The sequence below is a fragment of the Lepisosteus platostomus genome, chromosome 12 (assembly GCF_059453375.1).
Source record: "Lepisosteus platostomus isolate fLepPlt1 chromosome 12, fLepPlt1.hap1, whole genome shotgun sequence".
In the NCBI taxonomy this organism is placed as follows: domain Eukaryota; kingdom Metazoa; phylum Chordata; class Actinopteri; order Semionotiformes; family Lepisosteidae; genus Lepisosteus; species Lepisosteus platostomus.
In genome coordinates, this window is record NC_142622.1 from 16,630,540 (window position 1) to 16,655,956 (window position 25,417).

General features: G+C 43.0%; 1 protein-coding gene across 1 annotated transcript in view; it reads left to right on the forward strand.

Moving 5' to 3' along the window:
- The first annotated feature begins 20,909 nt into the window (after positions 1-20,909).
- The window catches only part of jarid2a (jumonji and AT-rich interaction domain containing 2a), a 99,753-nt gene continuing 95,245 nt past the window's right edge, over positions 20,910-25,417 (forward strand). Inside the window, 1 exon segment of the mRNA XM_088601173.1 lies at positions 20,910-21,033. The gene's annotated coding sequence lies outside the window, so the exon portion shown is untranslated.

Below are 25,417 nucleotides of genomic sequence, written 5' to 3' on the forward strand. Positions count from 1 at the left end.
CCAGCGTGAGTCAGTGCTGAATGAAGAGGGGGCTTGGAGAACAGATTGGCCTTTGTCAGTGCCTGGCTGCTTCTTGTCCCCGTCGCCAGGGAGCTGAGCTGGGGTTCTTAGCAAGACTTTCAGAGCACCGCGCTCTCCTTCCCCTTTAAGCTGCACAAAATGTTCAGGTCATCCCGAGGCTTGTGGTGTTGGGATTTTAGTTTAGTTTGTTTGCTCTTCTTCAAAGCAGTCTTGTCGGATCAAGAGTTGTGGTTTGCCTTGTGGCACTGAAGTTGGACTTGTTCGGCATCCTCGAACAAGTCTAAAAGCTTGGCGGGGGGAAAACGGCAAAAATGAAGCCTGGCTTCGCTTTCGTGGGGGAGCACAGGTACAGTTTTTCTGGCTGAAAGAATGTCCATTTTTCTCTTGAGCTTTGCGAGTACCACTGTAGCTGCATTTTAAAGTTCCTAAAGCTTCAGGTTCACATATATCAGAACCTTGGAAACACAAGGGTTTTTGGTAAGAATTCCTCATGCAGCCTTCCTCAAAAATAAATATAAATAGCCTGCACATTTATTTTATAGAATGTCCGAGTTGTTCTATAGAACTTGAATTGGAAAATGTCTTGAGGCTGTATTCATGGGAGAAAGCAAGTTCTGGTCTGGGAATTTAAAAGCTTGTACAGAGAGGGCTGTAAGATGGCTTCTGACGGCTCTGTGCTGTCAGGCTGATGTAAAGTCCTCCTTTTTTTTTCTGAAAAGGGGCCTCCCTTTGTTGCTATGCAGATTGGGAAAGGCTTGTAGCTCCATGTGGGGGGGGGGGGGGGGAGGAGAGAGACCTTCTGGAAATTTCTTAGACTGGCATGCTAGCTTTTTGGAAAAGCCAGAAATGTAAGGTTTTGTTGAGGTGTTTTTGTCTTTTTACCAACAAAGCAATTGAAAAGTAGGTCAGACTGTAGACCTCGCATAGCCTCCTGCTGATGAGCTGGCTTGACTTTTTTTTTTGCTTTGCATGTTCCTTCCACACAGCTTGACCTCGTGCTCTCGGCACACGAGAAATGGCTTGTGAGGTTTCGTGTGCAGTAGCTGGGAAGTTGTTTGTCTGGCGCACCGTGTTGCTTTTGCTACAAAAAACCCCAAGTCCTTTTTTTTTTTTTTAGACGCAGCCAGAGGCTACACAAATACTAGGCGGCGTGATGTATATGTAAGCATCAGCCACAATACTGTTGATCGGAAGCGGGGGGGAAGAAAAGGAGCCTTTGAAGAGATGGCACATGGAAAGAGTTAAAGCCCGAGCCCTGAGAGGAAGAGGCAGGCGACTGTTTGGCCTGCTCAAGAGGCTGAACAGCGTGCTGCTGTTGTCAGGGAGAGGGGGGAGCGGGGGCGGAGCTTCCAGCCCCCTTAGCCAGTCTGGTGCCGCCTCTGTCCTTGCCTTGACGGCCGATTGGTCGGGGCTGTTGCACGGAACAAAGTGCTTTTGATGAGTGAACTGCAAATCCCTTAGTAGTGTAATCGGACTCCTAGGGAGTCCCCTGAGCATTGTCTTTTGTGTTTATACAGCTAATAACGGCAGCAATGAGGGCTGGAAGACTGTGCAACACTGCAGGTCCTAGGGCCCTGTACACAGGCGCCACATGGGGGAGGGAGGGGGTTATTGTTTGCTGAGTTGTCTGTTTTTCTTTTTTTGACTTACTATAAGCCCAGCCAGCAGTGCGATCCAGAATGGAAAAAAGATGACTAGCGACCATCGTGTATAGTGAAATCAATACATAAAGATACAGGGAAAGTGCAGTTTAAGTGCTCTCGTGTCAATAAGGTATTGATTAAGATTACAGGCGGCTTGATTCGGGAGTAGCTGAGTGAGTATGTGTCGTTTCAGCACAGGGTTTAAAGTAGATGTCTTGAAATGTGTTTTAGTCCCATCATATTAACCATCAAAATGTCAGTTTTAGCAATTTTGAATGCCCATGCTGCAATGGCAAGTACTTGAGGCATCTTTTTTTCCCCCCAGCCTAATTAAGATCTCTTCATCTGTCCTTGAAGTGGCACATGTAGGTCAAATCGGCTAATTCTTGTTAGTTTTCTGCTCCTCTCGGCTTCTGTGGTTTTCATCCAGTTCCCATGCTTAGAATAACTGGATTTTGTGCCCCCATACTGAAACCGTTTGGATGTTTCTTACAGGTAGGTTGTTGAGCACTTCTAGTCATAACATTACAGCAATTTAAGATGGACAATTGAAAAAAAGCTGGTCAAAACCACAGGAGATTGCATGCCGCATTAAAAGTACCCAGGTAAGCATGTGTAATAAAAATGGAATTAGTGGAATGTTAATAATTATTGTAATAGCCCGTTTAATAAACCAATTTGTGGCACATTTGGCTCCAGAGCTGGACAGCTTGAGCAGTGACTGATATTTATGATTTAAAATTGAAGGGAAACCGCCCACTTCAGAAGCCTGAAGAAATAGCGCAACTGAGTAGTTGGGAACTGAATTGTATTCCTCTTTACAGTGGTGCCAAAGCAGATCCAATAAACATAACATTTACAGTACCAACATATTAATGGGCACTTCCATATGAAATATCGAACATTACTATGAGTTGGCTCTCAGGTTTTCCAGAACTGTCTAGCTATCTGCCATGGGTTGGATAACACACACAGCTCCAGGTCACTTTTAGAGAAATATATGAATGCATTGACTCTTTCGTAATTTGAGACCATAGGTCAATCATTTATAGAAACATCTACACAGGGTTAGTGGAGTGAGGACAGATAATTGCTGCCGCTCCACCACAGCAGTCCCTTTAAAATTCTCAAACTCTAATGAGCTTAAATGTTTTTTCTTTATTCACACAGCTGTTTACAGGGGTGTGGCATTTCTGTACTGTTTTCAGTATTTGAAATAGGATCAGAGTACGTGAAATGTCATCTCAACTGTTTCGAATGGTTGTGCGTCCGGAGCTACAAAATGTCATACTGGGGGGAAATTTTTTCTCTTTAATGGTAGAGCAGCCACATTAAAGAGCCAGTGGGCGTAGCACTTCAGCTATTCTGCTCGCTAGCAAAAGCCAAAGTGTAGTCAGTGTGCAGGTGCTGTCTGTTGAAGGGGAGAGGGCTTCATGGGTTTGGGTTAATATATTACTGCTTCCTGAGGCTGAAACTCCCAGCGGCTTCATGGGAAACCTGTATTCCACTGTGGAATGTCTTTGTGCTCATTTTGAGATAGCCATCAGCTTACACATCAGCCTGAAGTTAATTGACCCTGTCAGCAGGAGGCAAGGGCAGGCTTTTCTCCCTCCCTCTCTGTGCTTGCCCGGTTACGGTGGACAAGGTCTTTGAGTTTCTATGAAACATTTTAAATATTTCTGTTTGACATTTGCAATTCGTCACATTTACCAGCACTCATAAAAGACTAAAGGAATGGGCAGGAAACTCCACTTACTCAAAAGTTTCATTTTTGACATAAAAGAGAAACAAAACAAAACTCTTAGCATAATTGAGCAGTGATGTAGAACCTGGAAAATCGAGTGAAAGTGTGGGTTAACGTGACCTTCTAGAACCCTGAAAAGCAACATTGGTTATTCATACCGATCATTTACTTAGGAGGTGGGGGGACTTTTGAATGACTTTGATTTCAGGTAAGAAAGCTACAGACGAAGGCGGTTTCCTCGGCGAAAGCGAACAACGCAGTTTTCACCTGGGCATTTTGGCACAACCGCACCATGTCTTCAGTGAACAGGTGTAAAGGAGTGGCCAGGTTACGGGAGGCGCAGGGTTGCAGTCGTCTGTATCTTTGTGCCCCACAAGTTTTCTCGAAACCAGGCCAGGTCACATGAGCTTTGGCCTCTCCTAGACGCTGCCGTCTATAGGAAGCCTTGTCCTTTATGTAACGTATCCCAGAGGGCGCAAGCCTTGCCTCTCAATTCCTACTTGCTGAAAGCCATATCAGTTGGCGTGCGTTTGCCGCAGAAAAACAATTCTACCCTGAAGGTGTGAAGACGTTGATTTTTTTTTAGGGTGGAATTCTGTTACTTGTTCCAAAAATAATTTGGCTTGCGGTTTAAAGGGCTTTTCTGACTACACCTTATAATTTCAGCTGCCTTGGAAAATCATTTTCGTATTCAGAGTGCATTTGAATTTGGGATTTTTTCCCACGAGCAGGGCCACACTGTCTTCTTAACCCAGGAGTCAAAAGATAAAGATTTGAGGGGCTTTCGTTTTGACAAGGGCACAGACATCACCAAAACAAGGCGAGGCCTCTTTAAAGGTAAACAAAAAGGAGAAAGCGGGTTACGTCGTTTATTTTCCAGGAATTACACATGAAGTAAAAGTTTTGAGACGTGCGTGTTTTCTGCTGCTGTTGCTGCTTGTCGTTGCCACGGCAGCCACCTACTGTAGCAGTGGTGAAGCGAACAGTTTCTCACGACAGGGCTTCCTGGAAGGGTCTTTGCGTGTTTTCAGCCTCTGTAGCAAGGCGAGCCCCGTCTTCTCGAAACCTGCACGTCTTCTCCATCAGGCCCTGCTGATGCATTCTGAGAGCAGCTGTCTCTCTTGTCTTTGCTGCGAATCTTCACAGGGTGATGCAGCAGCTTCTGCTGTATTGTGTGTGTGTGTGTGCTGGGAAACTGAGGAAATGTCAGCCTCCCTCATTGGCCTGCATACTTCCCCCATGCAGCCCTTAGAGACGTGACCCGTCTCCTTTTATTTAATACTTCCAGCTCATCGTATGGTAAATGACTGATCACCAAGGTAGTCTGGTGTTATTGGTAGATTTGAGCTGCAGACCTGGTTAACCTTTAGATGTATGTGAATGTAGCAGGATGTGCAGATTTGCTCTTGGAGCGGATTTTGGGATTGCTGCAGGCCAGAGGCCCTTACGGCACTAAGAATTGATGCCAGCAAATGTTGTCAGTGCAGATTTGATGTATGTGGGACCATTCTCGCGAGTCTTGTTAAGTAGCCTAATTTGCTTATTTTAGTAGTTTTTGCATAATTTGTCCACTTCTGGTTGGCAATTTCCACACTTAACTGAGCTTCCTTGATATGGGTAGTTATAAGGTAGATAAAACACCATGCAAGTAAAAGCATTTGTAGTTTTGCCTTGCTCTTGCAAAATTACTGTTTTGAGGTTGCTCAGTAAAGTTGGCTGATAAAGATTCAGTGTTTGACTATTTCTTATAGATCTTTTTCAGCAAGGACTTTATATAAGGATTTAATTTATTTTATTATGCAGATCACTCTTGTCTTTAACAGGCCAGTTCAACCTTTTGTAAGTAAACTTTCTCTCGTTTTTTTAAATCATACTGTAAAATGTTTTTCATGTTTGGAGACACAGTTGACGCCGATAGCAACGTTGCAGGAAGCAGATTGTTGGGAGTGTACTGGGTAGCGCTGAGATCTGACAGGCCAGAGGCGTGGGCGAGAGAGATGTCACAAAGCCAGAAGAGACCAGACTGACCACAGGGGCCTCCTGTAGGAGAGTCTCCAGCACTGGGGTGGAAACCCAAAACAAAAACAGCTCCAATGGTTCAACTGCACAAGCGATCCACGTGATCGCAGTGCTGTAATCGTGCTCAGAAAGGAGGTGTTCACTCTAGGGTATGAATTGAAGCGAGATCAATGAATGTGCTATAAATAACGGGTGTTTAGCCGTGGTTTCTGCCAGCCCACTTCCTGTGCGTGCAGACAGTAGTAGTTAACCTGTCTCCAGCTCCATGCCTCGCTGTTTTGCCTGCATTGGGAGGCTTTCCAGACACCGAACAAACCCTTCCAATTTTTTTTTCTGTCCGCCTTTTCACCCCCCACCCCCCAATCTCCTAGCTAATTCCCCCGGTGCTGGAGCGGTTTCTCTGGGTAATTTCATTATCAACGGGGCCTTGGTATGAGCTGCAGCCTTGCAGAGCCGCCCCCTTGATAAGCCTGTACGAGTCGCCTGGAAGCTGTGGCTTGTGCGCTGGCAGCCTGGGTGCACTGAAAGTTCACTGCCGTTTCCTTGTGCCAGGCCTGTTGCTGTGTGTGAGCCTCTCGCGTGGGGTTTGGTCACTCCAGCCCTGTGGAGGCTACTTGGGTTTCACTTGCACTCCCATCCACTTGTTCTCTCTCCGTCCTTTCCCAGCTCTGAATCGGGTCTGTTTTTGTTCTGTTCAGGATGGGAACTGGAACGGCAGTTCTAACTGGGATCTTTTGTTTTCTACCTCAGCTGGGTTGATGGGGGGGGAGTTTAGGACAGTGGAATGATGGCAGCTATATAGGTCAACTTTAAAATAAAGCGTAGCCAAGTGTAGATGTCAGGATGGGAATGCGCCAGAAAATTTATAACGTTCTCGTGTGAAAACTCTCCCCCCCCCGCCCCAATTCATGTTTTATCACACCCCGAGGAAAACTTGTTTTGGATCAGAGTCCAACACAACAATTCAACAAAAGCATCGCCAACAACCAAGAAGGACACATGATCACAACCTTGTTCTCATGTTGACCCCTGACGTGATATTTCCCCACTTTCACTCTGGGGAAAACCGATCAATGCAGAGGTCACGCATACCGTTAGTTCTAAGGGGCCTGAACAACTTCGTTCCTCTGCGATTTATCTGTTTCACCATTTGGGGATTTTTTGAAGCGTTTTTTTGAGGCAGGGTAAAGGTGGAGTCCAGAAATCAGTCTATGTGCCTGTGCGGGTGGATTGGAAGTGGGCATGACTTCGGTGTAAATTGCAGGTAGGTAAGTCAGATCAAGTGTGGCCTTCTTATTTTGATTTTTTTGTCGATGCTTCTTTTGCCATAAGTTGCCATTCATTCAGGTAACATGGAGACTGGTGCAGTCAGAAATGCAATGCTGAAATCTGAACTAGTAGTTCAAATCCTCACATTCCAGCAGTAGGAGATCTCATTTTCTTCCAGTCTGGGCTCTGTCACTTAGCTGAATGTCTAGAATATTCCTGGTTTCAAGTTGTTTGAGTGGTGTAATTAAAAGATGTATTTCTCTGATTGTACCCAAGCTAGGAAGTGTGCAGTACCTGAACTCTGAACTTTTATCGCCTATATAGGTAGTGCTACCGATGCATTGTTTCCCCTCAGTGAAATAGATTCTGGGAGCCGCTTTGGCAGAATTACGCTGGATGTAACTTGGTGCACTAACTCAAACTTAGGTTAACGTTGGGGAGTGGAGGCCATGAAATGGCATTTCTGATTACATCACGTGTATACCCATCTCTGTACCTGTTAGCACTGGCCTTGCAGGAAACCACATCCTATTCTGCCCTAGTTTTGTTCTCGGGTTACTCAGAGGAAGCTTCGTTAAGTTCCCTAGGCCATGCAAAGGATTTAAGATAGGGCAGAGAGGAATGCAAGATGCCATCTGAATAATTAATTTTCACATCAAATGAACGGGACTCTCATGAAAAAAAAATCCCTTCTTTTAAAGAAAATTCCAATTTACGCTTCCAGTGAAAGGGTGCGATCGGTACCGCTGTGTGGCGAGCTGCTGGTTGGCTCAGTCGTGAAAGGCAAGCAGACTCCTCCCGCTGCAGCCAGGCTCGTTCCAGCTGCGGTCCCATCTCTCTCTTCCTTGTCAGGAGAAGGACGCGGTTGTCTCCTGGAACCAGATCCAGGAGGGTGTGTGTGTGATCAACTGCGCAACGTGCAGATCACCAGGCGAATTGGCAGTCGCCCAGCGCTTCTAAAAGGGAAATGGAGCAGCAGACAAATTTAAAAAGGAGGGGAGGGCATCTAGTCTGCCATGCGCACACGTACAAGAGAGTAACTGCAGTCGGAGACACCGTGAATGGACACACTCTTGGGCACGCAAGGTCCTGCGCATCTGTCGGTGTGTCCAGGTTGCGCGAGTCTTTTTCTTTGAGAATATCCTGCAGCACAGGGACGTCTAGGCAGGTGAGCTAGGAACAACATTTGGGATCGGTCATTCTGAGTTACTATCCATGGCTTCACAGTTTCTCCTTGGCAGCGGGTTTTAATAATAATAATAATAATTGCTTACACTTATATAGCGCTTTTCTGGACACTCCACTCAAAGCGCTTTACAGGTAATGGGGACTCCCCTCCACAACCACCAATGTGCAGCATCCACCTGGATGCTACATTTTGTAGTATTTCAGCCACAAACCCAAGTGAAGTAAGGCCTCTGTCTCTCCCCGCTAGGTGTCTGGGGGGTCTCTTAAGAGCCTGCGATTTAAACGCTCGTAATTAAACGCTCGTTGGGGTGGGATGTTTCCTATTGGATGGAGAAGTCCCTCACACAAATGGCTGGCATCAAGCACAAGTATTTCAATTTGCAGGTGGGTATAAATTTTGACTGGGTATAGGCCTTAGTGCATTTTTCAGTTTATGCACAGTTGAAACACTCAAGTCTACTCAGCTTTAAAGTCTGACATGGTTGTTTTATATTCCAATAGGCATTAAAAAGCAGCATAGAAATCCTTAATGACTAACCACTGCCCGGACCAGGGATTTGGGGTTCCTCGGATTCACCAGGATTAGTGTTGGGAAAACGCCTGTCCTCTCCAGAGCTTCACTTTGTGTTTGCAGAACCTGTATTGTAAAATTATATTCAAGTTCAGGTTGGGGAATTTATACAGTACTTTTTTTCATTAGTAAGATTAGAAACCAGAAAGCAGTTTTGTTTTAAAAATAGCCTTAAGTATTTTTAATACACCTGCTATCCTCCTTCCCCATGGCATCAGTGATGCAAGAAAAATTGAAATAGAATATAAATGTTTTCCATCTCAACCTTGTGCACTATGCATCTTAACTCTTAGATGTTTAACCACATTTGGCTTTATAGATGCTCGTCACAGTGCTGTTTTTCCAGCTTGAATTGAGCAATGCTTGCTCATTTTGTCGATTTTAAAAATTTTCTAACAAAAATCATTTAAACAATCCTCCAGGATTGTAAGAAGGTTGTGAAGTGACTGGGTGGCTGTGGAGAAAGTAAAATTAAATGGAATGATTCCTATTTCCCAGGGCCTCAAAGCACTTCCGGTTTGTGGAAGGTGACGGTGACATTGTGGTAAACTGTGTGTGAAGGTTATCTAAACTGGTCATACGGACACTTTGGTTTAGGATGCCATTCCAACAGGATTTCTGGAATCTTAGTACCCCATGCATGGCCACCTTATTTCTTTTAAAATGTTTTTTTTAAAATGGTTAGAAAATGGCTATAAAGGTATTTGCCTCTCCCTTGAGTTAAGCGGTACACGGTTCACTTGAATAAAAATGCCAAAGCATGGCATAGCAGGACCTGACGTTCCCGAGAAGTAGAGGTCATGTGTTTGACCCAGAGGGCCTGATTTAGTCCACACTTATAATGAACCTTGATGGCAATATATTTGCTGTTCATCAAAACCTAATCCATACATTAGGGGCTGCAGTGACTTTAGTTTAAAATACTCATAAATGAGGCCACCCGCTAGACTCGCATCACAAATGGAAGAACAAACTTCAATGTGCCCTGTGTGCTAAAACATTGTCAGGCACATCTACGCCCGTCGTCTCTTTTATGCTGAGAGTTGGTCTTGGTTGTATTGTTTTTTCCAGGCAGTCATAATGGGTTTGATTTGTGGCAGCCTTTTGCTGTTAATATGGCCGACGCAAAAGGAATGGAAACCTTAAAACTGCCTTTTAATTTCCACGTTTTCCTACCAAAGTAAAAATTTATGATGGCAGCACTCATAACTACCAAAGCATGATGGGCCGTGAAGCAGGAACATGATCCTTCTTGCAGGGTTTACTGTGCCGTCTTTAAAGAGCTTGCAATCTGCGCCTTTGATCTTTCAGTGCTGCCAGCACATTGCTGATAATTAAAGAAGGTCATGTTGTTGGTTTAGGAAATCAGTTTTGCATGTGTGGATGGTAAAAAAAAAAAAAGTTGCCTGTGGGAGGATAAATGTGAAAAAAAGAACCCAAACAAAACATGTTCTAATTATAGTGGCCGGAACTACTGCAGCAGGCCCGGGCTGTAATAAGAGAATGTGCTCAAGAACAGGCACATTCTTCCACATTACCACATCAGTGTGCGCCCTAATTGCATCTCAAGGAGACAAAGGAGAGCCCTTGGCCAGTTACGTGTGTCCCATTTTTTGCTGGTTTCCTTCTAAAGCCGAGCAGTATGATAACATACCAGCGTGCTTTACATAGGTGAGAGGATGAGGAGATGAGCTACCTGATGTACTCGAAAAGCCCGTTTCAGTTAAAAATGCAGCTGCTTGGAGATCTGGTTTCTGGAGGCAGAAGGAATGGTGGAAGGTTTTCTGCGATCCGATTTGCAAGCGCTTCGCACTTCGTCGTCTTCTTGTCATACCGGTGAAATGGAGACACGATAGGATATGTCCGAGAGGCTTCAATTGAAATAACACCCCTGCCTGGGGCTGTTCTGTGTTGGGCTGCAATGAGGAGACATTCTGAGGAGGCCCCCCAATACAGATTAAAAGAAATCTGTTCCGTTTCTTTTGCCTTTCTGTCTAAAACTATGGAGAGACTAGATTTTTAGCTCCTTTTTACTCATTACTATTTCGGCGCAGTGTCACGCTGCTGAATGAGAGAGATTACTTAAGGGATAACCTGACTTCACATCCTCCCTGGCTGCATTATAACCAGCCATCTGGTGCTGGAGTTGAAATTGAAGAGTGCATTGTTTTAATTTTTTTTCCTCTACTTGTGTGGCCGGATTTTGCTCTTGTGGGTTATTTTAAAAGGTCTTTTTCTCATTAATGCCTCTGCGCTTTCTTCCTGCTGGAGGTGGCGCTGGGCAGGCTGTGGGGGAGGGCTGTGCTTACTGATGGCTTCCATTTGCTTGGCTGGAATTTTGGGAGTTTTGTTAGGCGCTTTGCAGGGGAGTGTTGCTCATCAGATTTCCAGCGGTTGGCCGGGTGAATTGGTGACCTAGAATGTCAGGGCGTGGAGGAAGCCCTGCTGGTAGTTTCACTGCTCGGCCTGTGGCCGCATGGGCGCGTGTGTGAAATGTTAAGGCCGCCACTAGTCCACCATCTGTCCGAGCGGAGACTCTCCCCAGGCTGAGTACGTTCCAAAGGCCCCGTTCCAGCACAGCGGTGAACCACGAACGATTCCTGAGATTTCTTTTGTCGGGTGGTATCATCCAAATGAATCGTGGTAAATCTAAACCGAAGGTCCCGCACCCCGAGCTGGTCAAAGCGGACTTTATTATACTATTGAGTATGCTGTGGAATAGTACCAGTCATCCGTAATTGTCAGATCTTTGGGAATATTTTTTTAATGATTGGAAAATTGTCCACTCTCCCAAGTTTTTGTTTCCTGCAACATAATGAAACCACAAGTTTCTATAGATGTATAATGGACAAAACTATTCATTTGCTTCCCTCCCATCAATTATAAAAGTGCCTTGCTGTATGAGGGCTCAGGACCCTCTCCATATACAAGAGAAGTAAAACAGTGCTGATTTAGTTGTCAGCTGAGCAGTACTGCAGGATGGCTGAGCCCGTTTCATGATCCTGAAGGCCCTGTCAGAGTAGGGGCTCTGCTGACAGCTCCCATCGGGGTTTCTCCGAGGTCCAGGATTTTTGGAACCATAATTTTTGCAAGTATGCATTTTGTTCATACAATCCAGCCTTAATACAGGAGTCACCAGCTATGTTTTTAATTCCAACTCCAGTTAACGCCCCTCCTCCATCTTCGCATGTCTTTTTCTCTTTCCTAAAGATTTAAGCCCTATATGAAGGGCTTTTTCTGTAATATTAAGGAAAGGTATGTATAACTCATCACAAGATTAATATCCTCTTTCAACACATTCTGTGAGTGTCTCTTACCGTGGGTTTCTGGAGGATTATCTGCAGTTTACTTTGTAACTGGAGCACATAATTCTGTGCAGATAGTGGCCGGCAGGGAATCGCTGTCCCGGAAGAGGAATCGTGCTCTGTGCTCTGTCCCGCTTGTACGTCGGAGGCTGTGATGAATCTTCCCTCTCTTGTTATGGGCATAGTGGTCTCTTCCATTGCTGTGCTGTATGGTTCTGCAGAGGTTGCTGCAATTTGTTGCTTTATCAGATTGCCTTTGAGCTTTCCCCGTTTTGCTGCTGTACATCCTTTGTCTCGCAGCATCTCTGTGTTACAGTTTGTTGGGTGTTTGCCTGTAAGACCAGGCAGTCTTTACTCTGATAAACATCCTTCACAGCCTCTTAAACGAGTGTACAGTACATACTGTATTTTTTTATCTTTACTTTGAGCCTGGTACATTTCTTTTAGCAAAACCCATCGCTAGCTGGCGGGAGGGCAATCGAGGAAGCTAAATGCAAGGAACAGTGACTAAATGTACGCAGTAGCCTAGACCAGAAGTTCTCAAACTTTTTGGACCAGGTACCACCCCTGATCAAACCAAAGCATCCAAGTACCACCTACAAGTCATCTTCTCATAGGAACCCCAGAAATTCTCAATGACCACCATGAGCGTGCGTGCACGCACACACTTACATACACATAATAAATAGTATAATAATAATCTTTATTTGATATAGCGCCTTTAAAGGTATTAGTATTAGCGCGCGCTGTATCGTAGGCTGCGTATTCGAAACAAACTAATTTTATTAAAATAGTAAAACCCGTCCCGATTTCAGTGTACACAACAAAGTTCCAGGGTCATATGGCATACCACTTTGCAGCACTCAATGTACCACAGTTGGTATGAGTACCATAGTTTGAGAACCTCTGGCCTAGATTTCCAATACCTGCTGTCCAAACAAACCACTTTCTAGAGCAGGGCCCCAGCTCAAGTCCTCAATGGCCTCCATCCAGCAGGGTTAATAGGTCATTTTAAACCTCTGGCTTTTTAAGAACAAGGAAAGGCTTCAGCTTGTCCAGTATAGCAAATTACTACAATTAGGTAATTAAGGGCTCGGAGAACTGCATCCTTCTGGTGCTCCAGACTTGATGTGTTCCACACATCCCCTCCCCCGCCCCCCAGACACAAAGCAAGCTAGAATTAAAGTTCCTTCATTTCATCGGCGATTTGTCATGCTTTCATCTTTGGAACCACTTCTGCCAAATCTTAACCCTGAAGAAAGTTCATGTCACAATGAAAACGCATTCATTTCTTTTCCTGGAAATGTAGAAGGTGCTGCTGTTGCCCTTCTTATGTTCCATGTCTATAGGTTGGGGATTCTGGCTGTGGGCTGCCCATCCACCCCCACAGAGGCAAGAGCAGGCTGTTTTGAAAAGGTTCTCCTCCACTTTTGGAAATGGTCAGTAGAAAGTCTTGAGGGAAGTTAAAGCAAATTGGGGGGGTGTTGTCAGAGAAACAGACAAGTCGTCCATCTGTGATTCTCCATGGCCTTGTGTGAAACTGTTGGATTGCATGTGTGCTGCATGGCGTTAAGGCCAGGGAGCTAGATGGATCCGTTGATGGACAAGCTCCGAGTGTGTGGAAAAAGGCATGTCTGACTAGTGGTTGCTGGCCTGCAAGCTATAAATGGAGTCAGCCTTGTCCAGTGAGGTTAGTCTCTCCTTTAGATAAAAGTCCGTCATTTGGGAGTCTCACGGACTGGAGTGACATTTTTTCCCAAGTCTAGGACAGTATTGTAATTTCCTTTCCAACTGCCCTGTAATTTTAAGAGATCTCGGCATTTTTAGATGATTTGATCTCCTGATGGGCGAAACCTATTATTTCATTTTCTGGTTAACCTATCCCAGCCCCGAGGAGGTTTTGACTAATTTCGCAGGTTAGTCCTTTGCCTTTGCCTCTGTGCTGTGTTGTGGAGCTCCTCCTTAAAATTTAGTTTTCAGTCAGGAGCTGGCCAATTCCAGAGACACGCATCAGGAAACTCTTACAGCATCTGGAAAAACTAAAGTTAACTTTATAAAGGGTTATTGGTGCTCCATTTGTTCTGTGATATTTTTTTAAATGACTCAGTCATTAAAATAGACTACATTTAATCTCTGTAACTGTTGTAATTCTGACTAAAGATACTATACAGCTTATTTTCATGACTGAAAGCTTAATCTCAGTGTGGTCGACATTTCTAACATGAATTAATTGCACAATTTTTTATTTTCCTTGCAATAAATTTGAATTTATTGAAAGAAGTCAGACTTGAAAGGTGGACTTTCATGTAAATCTGATGCCTATATTGCAGTATCGTTTTTCCTTTATGGGCAGCCTTTATGGGTCACAGTCTGTGAGCCAGTGGTGTGCTTTCATTCTCTGCAATGGTTTCCCCAGGAAAAGGGACAAAGTGAGAGAATAAAGCTGTGGAGCAGAGATAGAATTTTGAGTTTGAATGGACACAACCCTGAAAGGCCCTGAACAAGCTCAGGTCCTTGAGAGAAGTGTTTTGATTTGCTTTTTTCCAGAGACAAAATGTAGATTCTCTTTCACCCTAAACTTTAAAATTGCTTGTGTGCGCTAACAGATAGCAGTGCATTTTTATAAGTGCTTTCAATGAATTCATTTCTCATTCAGGCACATTTAAAAATGTCTCCCAATCATCACTGTCGTGCTGTATAACTTGACTGGCATGTCTTCATTCTCTGGTGCCTGCCTTCCTGATCTCGTCTTGAGGCTCTCGGTCTTTGTTGTTTTGCTGAAGTCAGCAAACAGCTGTTAACAGTTCTGCTGTCAGCATGTACTTTTACTCCACCCCTTCTCAAGACCTTGTTTATTAAAAAATCACGTGACTGAGAATGCCTGCAATTACCGAGACCATCCCCAAAACACCGCACTTTGTTGATGCAGTGCTGAAGAAATTGATCCCAGCTGCCCAGAGCATGAAGGGCCAGAAAGCAGAGGATGGTGCTTTTGTGTGTTTTGAAGAAAAACCTTCGAGGAGGAAATATGTGGCTTCATTTTATATAGGCCTGTGCTCGGTGGGCTTTTGTAGCTCTATGAGGTAGCTTGGACAAGCAGAGTGTTGTAAATGTAACCAAAATTCTCATTTATATTACAGTTCTCTTGTGGTTTTATTGATCTGGGAGCCTCATTAAACCGTTTCTCGAAGGAAACATGACTTGACATTTTATTGTACACTCAGTATAATCGCGCATCTGTATGTACACATTTGCCAGACCTGCTTCACGTGACTATCAGTGTACAATAGTGGAACTACTATATTGGAAGAAAAACCTTTCCTTACGTGCTGTGGCTGTATTCCAATGTTTTTTGGATCGCAGCAGCAATCTTTCCAGGACTCCTCACTGGGATTGGTCGGGGTTCCTGGAATAACCCCTGCCATTTGTTGATTTGAGGGCTTGTACTTTGCTCTCCTTTATTTCCTGCCAGATTGTGTGAATGTGTAGTTCCTTAGAAGTTGGTCTTTATTAGAGCTGAGCAGCTTATATATAACTTTTACACTTTGCAGAGATACTGGTCTGGTTCTCAATGCAGCGGAGGTTTTAATGAGGTCTTTTGTCTGAGGAAGTAAAAGACTGGAATGTGTGCTAAAACATTAACATTTTTTCTTTTTACTTTAGCAGTTCCAATCTTTAATTTGTATAAATCTATTGAGAAGTTAAAAATACAATTACTGTTCCGAAATTTTTTTGTGTTTTTGGGGAAAAAAAGACACATCACTGCTGCGCACAAGGGAGAGAAAGTGATTGAATTCTGAAGGACTGATTTGTGCAGAATGGCCTGCCATTCTCCTATAGGATAATTTCGGTGCAGCTAAAAAGTAATTTGTATGATCTGCTTTTTGAGGCATGATATTGAGACATCAAGTGAACCCTTCCATGAAACCATTACGCTAGATGTGTAATTGAGTGCTAAACACGACTTTAAACAGCTGTGCGGTGTAGCATTTGTAATGCACTGCTTCAGAATGTGAATGGCTATGTGGACATTTTATTTTTGGAGCACTGTATTGTGGAGCAGAATGGACAATAACCATACAAAGACACAATTAACACAAGAAGATGTACTGGAGAAATGTAGGAGAGCACAAGCAGAAAAAATAAAGTGTTGTGTTGGAGGGACTCTTGCGACAGCCTCCAATTAAAACCCCTTTCAAACTTGAAGCCCTAGTAACAAATCGTGGTAGTGTCCTGCCACAAGGCACGTAACCAAACCTCATCAAGTGTGTGAAAATTCTGCTAAGGGTTTGGAGGCTTTCTTTCCATGTTCACAAGACAGGCTTTCAGGAAGGTGTGAGGTGATTTGCATAACTTTTTGTAGTTTAATATACTCTTGCATTCTGTCAGTACTGTTACCCCACCCATCAGCTGTCAAATGAAGAACTGAAAGTGTTAACTGTTAGTGTTCTCCATTTCTTTGGGTGAGTTGAGACTGACTTTTTTTTCCAGTATACAGATGTCATGAAGTTTAAATCTGGCAGATTTGTAAACTGGATTATCCAAGTGCTGCATTGTTGCTTGTGTTCCAGGATTTTTTTTATTGCCTGCCAGGAATTTCAAATTCATGTTTTATGAACATTAGCTTTCGAGGTACATATAAGAATCTGCACTACGTTATTTAAAAAGATCTAGTGCTAATAGTTGTTTACGAGCATTTTTCTTTAATATGCAGCATCACCTGACCAAACGGGTGCAATGAAATGTAGTCCAGGAATGTACTGGGAGAAAGCTGTGTGGCTCTGGTCCCTCAGTTATGACTGGTGCTGTATACCATGCCTCCTCTTCAGTACACGGTCTCCTCACTCCTCATGATCCTGATCTTAATCTGGGAACATAGAGGATTCATGGATGTTGTTTGCTAATTTGGGGAAAAACAGCTCCCTGATGTCTGTCTTAATGTTGCAGAAAGTACAGTGGTTACTTCCTCTTCCCGCTGGTAGTGGAAGCACAACCTGTCCCACTCTGGGTAGCCAGGTCTGTCTGAGCCATTGAGCCTGTCCTCTCTGAGTTGTCAGGTCTGCTAGTCACCCAGTTTATATGGCAAGACTGTGGTCACTTTTCCTTCACTTCTATTTATAGTCTCTTGCACGGTATTGTAACAGTCTGGATTGTGTCCCAGGGGGTGAGATCTGTTTGGGTTAGAATTGGGCTGACTTTGATTTTTGGTGTTCTGTTAATGTTGTCCTGAGGCTGGTTGGTGTGGCTCAAGGCAGTTTTTTTTCTGATTTCCTGCAGATCATGACTAATCTTGAATAATCAATGGTACATTTTGTGAAGACACCCCTGGTGAGATTGAGGTTTCTCATTCTTGCTGAGATTTTATTTTCCCTTGTGAATCAATTGCTTTGAAGTAGATGCTGCAGTTAAATTAAGAATGAGGAGGAAGCCTTTTGAATTCATAATGAAAACAAAAGCTGTTCTTAACACAATAAATGAACTCCCTGGGACTGGACATTGTGAGTACAGAAGGGCTACCAGAAGGCCCATAGAAAGCTGTGGATTTTTCCTGATGTCTTGCCGGGTTATAATATATTTGTGCCCGTGTGTTCTGGAATACTAAGAGGGTTTGTGGTTTATGGATTCTTGAGAGTGGGTGGGGGAAAACTTAAGTTTCTTCAGTCATTGCAGTACCCATAATGAGAACTGGGCAAATAATTTGCAAAACAATCAACAAAGGATTGACTGCATCACTCAAGCTGTAATCTTATTTTCACGTGAAAGGAAATACTTCAAGAACATTTTACCTTCTTTAAATGTACAAAAACCCTGTAATGTACTATTGTGTGGGGGGTTGTGGAGGGGGAAGTGTAGAGGAAAATGAGCAGCCCCCCCCCGAAATACAACCAGTCTGTTTTCTCATTTCCTAATGAGAACTGTGACCTGCTGCTTTCCTGCTGAGTGGCATTGGTGGACCAGTAGGTGGCACTCCTCCATCTTAACCGGAAATTACAAAAATTATGCTTCAGAACACCAGTACTTGACAGGTCTTTCCCCATTAACTTTAGTGAAGTCAGTCTGCGGTTACAGAATCCTCTGTCAACACCCATTTTGTGTACTGTACCCCGTTTCTCGGTGCTGCTGACTTCAGTCTTGTTTTTATTCTAGTCTGTAACGCGCAGGAATTCCTCAAGTCTAAGGACACGACAGCCCTCTCTGCTGCAGCTCTGTGGTCGAGATGCATCGAGTCTAAATCGAAAGGGGGGGTGTATGGAAAGAGTTATACAGTCATTATTTAAACCAAACAACATGTATAGAGGCATTTAGATTTGCTTAAACTTGTTACTTCAGTAAAAGTCAAAAGGCATACTGGGGAGTCTTAGAAATGCTGTTTAGGCTGTAAATATTTTTACAATGTAGTAAAGTGAAGCGTCAATCCGTTTTACATTGTGAAACAATGTTAAAGAAAAGATTGTAATAGTACGCAGATGGGCTTCGCAGTTTGTGTCTTATAACTGGCAGTTTACTGCACTTGACGGGCATATCCCTTTATCTCTCTTGACTTCTGTAATTTACCGTGAAATATTCACAGCTTTTTGTTTAGCTCCCACTTAAAAAAAGCATTTATTGCATATTGGAAGCTTTTCTGGTTCTGCCCTCTAAAATCCAAGTCGCAACAGCAAATCTTGCCTTCAACATTCCTGGCTGTCGAGTGACAGTTTTTTCATCTACTCATTTTCACGCATGCTTGCTTGGTAGTAAGGAAATCAGCTGTTGTTCCTGCCACTTAATCCTCTAAACACATGCTGTATGTTTTAAATTGGTGGATAATATAAAACCTGTTTTCAGATCTGAATTGCACAGTAGTCACTGAACTGTGTGCACTACATTTATTACAAATACTTTTTAGCTGGTGCACTGATTAATACATTTTGAATGCGTTACAGGCAACATGTTATCCGACAAAATGCTAAGCAATTCAGATGTAATCCTGCCTCGCTGTGAGCTAAATGTTAGTGAAGTGTTCTTGGAAAAGCTTTCCAAGCAATACGTGATTTGCACTACCCCACCTGATTTAATAATTATATCAGGGTTCCTTGTTTTGCAGGCAAAAGAATTCGAAATGGTCTCTGAAGTAAAGCATCTTGGCGTGCTTTAAAGTGACCACCCTCAGTGCAGAAATACTGAGCTGTATTCTTTCCTCCGAGGTCTTGACTGGGTTTGGCATTTTTGAAATATTTTGAAATACTGTAGTCATTTTTCAGCTTTTATGTTTTTTTTTTTCCCCCTTGGGCTTTGTCACAGCGTCAAGGCCCGCTCCTCTGTGGCCTCAATGACTGAATAGATTCTGTCCTCCTGTCCAGTCCGAATCCGCCGGATCAGCACAGGGTCTTAACGGGGGAGCCTTTAGCCCCCGGCAAGTGCCACTGACATGATTGGCCGGCCTCCTGTGAACGGTGAAAATTTGGAAGCCAAGCGCTCTGTGTGACCAGCCTCCTCCCCCTCCCCCTCTGAGGTGGCATCATGCCACAGCAGGGCGCAACGGCTCAGGATCCTCGCAGGCCTGCTTTCACTGTGGGCTGAGAGGGCCAGATTAGACTCCTAACTGAACGCCAGTCATGCAGAGTCTGCGCCCAGGGGTGCAAATTAGTTACTGATCATCTGTCTAAAGTCAGTTGTCATTATCCTCTACCTGACACGTTTCTTATGAATTACGAAAGCCATCAGAAGGCATTTTTTGCCTCTGTCCATTACGTTTATGCAGATTTTCTATGGGAATTCATATTTGCATTGAAATTGAATTTTTTTTAATCCCATTTGAGATAATATGCAAACTAAATATTTAGACCTACATTATGAATGGCTCTTCAGGTGCTTATTGGTGTTGTATACTGCTCTCTGTTTTAAAGGGACAGTTTTATTTTGTTTTATGTGACCCATGCTTTTATAGTAGTACTTTAGAGGCTTTCCCACTGTTTCTGTTTCAGAGATGAAAGATTATTATTCACACGTGATTACTTACATGGAAATTGTACCACGTAATAAGAGTTGACAATTTACAAATTTAATAATGCATTAATTTGCAGTGGGAAATCAAGTGAAATATGAAATATAAAAATAGTGGATTTTGTGTAATTGTTTGAACACTGCAGTGCTTTATATGTAGCAGTTGGCTGTGGAATAAAATGAAATTGAGCCGTGAGGAGTGCCAATTTTTTGTACTGTAAAAACACACAGATGCAAATTCCAGGCACTTGTATTCCTCTGAACTTGTGCTGTTCTAAATAGGGTTTCTTAAAAATGGCCCAATTAAATTTAATTCATTATGCTTCAGAAATAACATTAAAATAAATATGAGGCTCCAATGTATATTAAAATCTAGGTTACATGTGCAAGAGAGCCATGTATAGTCCAATTAAACGTCTGTTAAGCAGAAGACTGAGTTTTACTACAGAGCTGGACTGTAGCTGTGTTGGCAGAAAGAGCCTGTAAATTTCTTGGCATTTGTCTACATTATTAGCACCTTCTATAAGGAATAACTAGTTTTTGGTTTCTAATTTAAATGGATGTTTTGCTCTGTTTAGTGTAAGAATCGTGCTTACTCAGCGCGAGTTTTTCTTAAGTCCATGAGAAAAACAAGCGACGGGACACTAATATACAGTGCTCTTGTGATTCATCACCCTCTCCCAAACTGCTCTCGGACTTAAAATATAGATAGGTTTATATATAGAAGAAAGAAAACACCGCGTTTCGGCCGTGGGGCCTGCACGGCCGAAACGCTGTGTTTTCTTTCTTCTTTTTTTTCCAGCATGGAATAAACCTATTACTTGTTCCTTTGCAGCCTACGCATGCTGACGCAGCTACCCACCTGAACTACTTAAAATATAGATGGTTTGAGCTGGACTGTCGATTTTAAACCCATTTTAATTTTTTTAACTGATTTTCCTTAAAACGAAAACAGTGCATTTTAAGAATGTACAAATGTGTCAAGAACGAAAACACGTCAATTTCGAAGGGGGGTGGGGTGGGGAGCGATTGGCGTCCGTTTCTGCGCTAGTACAAAGTCATCCAGTTTTCGTCCCAGAGACCGTTCTTGTAAATCGGCTGATGGCGATTTAAGGTCTGTCTCCAGGCAGCCTGGTAAAATAGTTTTTTGTTTGGGCTGCCTTCGTGACCCTCGAGCAAAAGCGACCATGGCAGAAAACCGCTCGTGGGCGGGTCCGCGCCGAGCTACTTGTCCGCCAGCACGCCGCGCCTGGCGCCCGGCTGCCCACCTCCGCTGGCCGCTCACAGGTAAGGAGGTACCGAGCACAGCCCTGCAGAGCGCCGACGTGTTCCCGTGCTGGCTGGGGTTGTGGAAAGTGTGCAGCAGGAGTGGAGGTGATCACTTCCCCCTGCAGCCTGGTGATAATAGCTTCTAAAAAAATCTCTACGTTTTGCTTCTCTTAAAACTGTTGAAAGCTGCATGCTGTTCTCATTAGACTATTTGCAGGATCGTAGAAATCCTAGAGAGGCTCTTTCTTATGGCTCGGATAAGACATGCAGTTAAATATCCTGTTTTACCAGCTCTTGTTTATCCTTTTCTTGTTGGCGCATATGTGAAAAATTGGCATTGCAATAAATAACACAATAAAATGCTGTTATGCTTATGAGTATTCCATTGGATGTGCATCTCCGGCTCTTTTCCTTGACTTTTTCATTGTAACGCCTTTTCCTGTCCAGATTCCATGGAATGCTCCCATGTGTTTTGGTATTCCTTTGGTGATCCTGCTTGGATTGCCTCAGAACCATTTTTCCATTGTAACGTGCGAGGAAGATAATGGGTGAAATTTATGAATATTGCACAGGCTTGACTGCAGGATACTCAATAGATGTCATGATAGCTATTTTTACTGCTTTTGCTTCCTACTCTGCGCAGGCCTACATGGACCATACTCCTCCATCTTCATAAAAGCATAGTTATTGATATAGAAGACTCTTGAGTGCTATGTAACACAAGCTGTATATAAATACGCAGCTAACATTTGTGGTTATGTGAGAGTAGGAAGCTGAAGAAATGTTAGCTGCTGATATAACATCTATTGATTAACTCACATGACTTAGAGGAAGCTTTTGATTTTGAACTCCTCAATGCGAATCAATAAAGAGTAAAGATAATGGACCGAATTTGCCAGGCCACCCTTCATCTTTCATGCATAGCATGGTAGGATTCAGACAGCTCTAGACAGGGAAGGGTTCTTTTTGCAGGTTGAAATGTTTCTTAAAATCTTTGAATGGGTAGACTGGCATCCCTGTACTGTGCAGTCTGTAGAATCTTTGGTATTTCAACAGAACCAGACTCCACATATGGATAACGTGTCTGTTGCCAGATTAACCTCATCCCTGCTGTTGTGCTCCCATAGTTGGCTTTTGAGTCGGTAAAAATGCCACTTCTCATCAGTGCTTTACCCCAGCAGGCATTTTCTTTTTCCTTCACACACAGTGGTGCGTTGGAGCATGCTGGGATATCTAAAGCTTGACCCAGAATAAACTGTTTGCTCTGAGCAGTGAAAATAATAATGATCGTCCGTCTTCAATTCTTATTAGTAGAACCTTCTTTCTGTTTTTGTGAAATTTGAATCAAAGGGGTCTACTATCCTTCAGGAACCTTTTTGTGTATCTTGTGTTGTAGCATGGTAAAGCCTAGTGTGGATGTTGGCCAGCTCTGCAATGTTTTCCTGGCAATACTGCGAGTTCCTGCTATGTTGTAGGTACAGAAGTGCATATTTTTTTTGCCAGTTATTGCCTGCTTTAGCGGAGGGAGCGGATATGTTGAACCTGCTCTTTTGCTCTAGAGAGAAGCGTATTGGTTTTCACTCACGGGTGAACAGAAACTTGAGGAGTAGGTGAGCTCAAAAATAGCTGTAGCGAATGGATTGTTCATTCATAAAACCTCTAGTCGGGGAAAGCAGGAGATTAAGCCATTGATCTGCCAAGTATGTGCTGCTGTTTTTGGAAAGGCATTTAAGGAGAACTTTTAAGATTAACTTAAAACGTCTGCCTGTGTGAAATGAGTTGTCTTAGGGAGTAAAGTACTGGAGGGGCACGTGAGGTGTACCTACTGTGTAGCCCTTTTAAGATGTTTCATCTCTGTGGTGTAGAATCCTGACCTTGCAGGATGGGTTGTTCATCTTCTCACTCTCTTGCTGGTGTGGACTGAAGTGGCCTCAGTGTTTTCATTCTCTAGCTAAAGACGGATCGAAGTATTTTAAAACCTAACGGGTGTTGCCAAAATGAACCTTCAGACCAGCTTTCAGCTTACCAGCGAATTAAAGGAAAGTGCAGACTTCAGATCTTTGAAATCGGAGGCTCTGCTGGACTCTGGGATGTATGTGGACACTGTGCACCCACAATGCTGAAGCTGACGAACTCCAAGGATGCCTAGATAGTTTGTTGAGGTTCTTGGGTCTTCTAGTTCTGTAGGGAGCAAGATGGGATGAAGCCACTTATTTGGACACTGACTTTATGACCAAGCAGAAACAGGCATCGGCCCTCTTGGTAATCTTGCTCAAAAGCTTGTTTTCTCCTGTTTGCGTTGCTATAGAGGCTCACTCTGTGCCCACAGGCCTAGCAGTTGTAGCAAGGATGAATAAATCGGTGAACAAACTGCTTTCCAGTATAGGAAGGCAGCCAACGATATCCAGAGTCATTTTTCCTTTTGGTTCTTGTGGTGTTGCATTGGATTGCAAGGTCCAGTAGTCATTGTATATGGCTTATTTTGTTGTGCTGTAATGCAGGAGTTAAGGGCTTTTCTCTTAGCTTTGTTTTTTTTGGTAGTTGAAACTACAGCTGTTCAAACATGCACCCTAGTAGAGCTGAATAAAAGCTTGTTGCCACCACTTTGAAGTGCTTTCCAGCTACTTTCGGAAAAACAGAGCTGGAATCGGAATGTGCATCTGTCTGCGTGCCCAGAGCTGGGCGAGAACGGCTTTTCGTTGTTTCTGCTTTTGAAATGTTAAAAAGAATTATAACACATGTACCTGGAGCTTCCTCTCTGAGGAAATTACAATACTGGTAGCGTAAGAGGTTACAGACAACAGGAGACCTCTATATCCAGTCCATCTAGTTTACTCTGTTGAAAAGTTCCTTGATCCCATGATCTCATCCAGCCAAGCTTAAAAGAAACCAGGGAATCATCTTTAACAACATGGTTGGGTAATTCGCACCCGACTCCTATAATCCTGTGTGTAAAACGTTCCCCCTGTTCTTGGATATTAAACGCACTTCCACATAAGTTCCTCTTATGTCCTTTGCTTCAGGTTCCTTTGCTAAAGAAAGCAACACCTTTGAGGTATTTTAATATTTTTGAATAACAGGACATTCCTGTGACCCTGGGAATCAAGTTACTCTTTTCTGGACTTTCTTACAGATCAGCAAAATCTTTTTTTGTAGTTAATCAAAAATCTGAGTTTGCTAAAATGTTATGGTGCACAAGTACAACATTTCCTTTATTAGAATTGTGTAAATGCTGATTTTGTACATTTCAAGAAGCACTAGCTTTCATAAACTTCTTCAAGCTCCAGCGTCCAATTTGTATCTAAGTTGTTTTTGCTACTTGTTTATAACACTCAGCACTTACATTAAATTAGGTTTTGCAAAGTCTTGAATTCTATCCAAGTCCTTTTCGGTTTCATTTGAACTTATCAATGTTGTAAAGCCTGTTATTTTGTGTTTAAAATCTATGTATTTCAGCAGTTTACAACATATACCTGAATCTAGATTGATATAATTTTGGAAGAGCATGGTGCAAGCACAGATCCTTGTGACACTCCATTAAACTCATTTGACACTTTACCTGTACTGTTTTTTTTATCCATTAAAAGGATTGAGATTTTTGTCATTTGTAGAAATATTCTCTTATGAGAACTTGATCAAAGCAATTGTAAATTTTAAATATTAACCTGCCTAACACTTTTTTCCAAAGTGACTTTGATTTTCCCTCGTTTGTACAGCTGGCAATTTGAGTGAAGGACCTTGCTCAAGTGTACAAAAATGCTGCTGAATGCAGTACCATTTCCTTTTCCAAAACAAAGATAAATTACAGCGAGGAATTTGCACAGTGCTAACTTTTAAACATGTTTTTCTGCTGTGCCTTGTCGTCACCCAAAAAGACACTCTTATTAACCAACCCTAACAGCTGGTCAGCGAGACTTGTTTTCACAGGGACAGCTTTTCTGTGCAGGCATATCCTGTTCATCAGTGTAAATCTTGTCTGCCAGCTTTTGTAGTAAGAAAATTAATGAGACTTGATGTGACTGTGCCGCTACAATAGGAACATTTTGCCTGAAGGAAAGAGTTGTTTGCCTTCTAAATCAGATTAAAAAAAGGATACCATTTGGGACACACAATGCAGATCTTTGTTTCTTTAAGAAATATGATCCATAGCTTCATCCCACCTGAGTTGAAATGGGGCGATGTTAATTCATGGTTCATATTTGAGAAACGAAAATTCTCACTTAGTGCTTCAATAAGTCTGGAGTTGCAAATCTTGAGGTTTTGGAGAATTATAAGTTAAGGTTAAATCCTCTTTTAGTCCTTTTTTTAAAAAATGTCTGCAAGAAGTATTTTTTGTTCACCTGAGTTCTTCATCTTTGAGCTGATTATCGGGACTGTTGGAAGCTTTTTATATCCTTAAGTG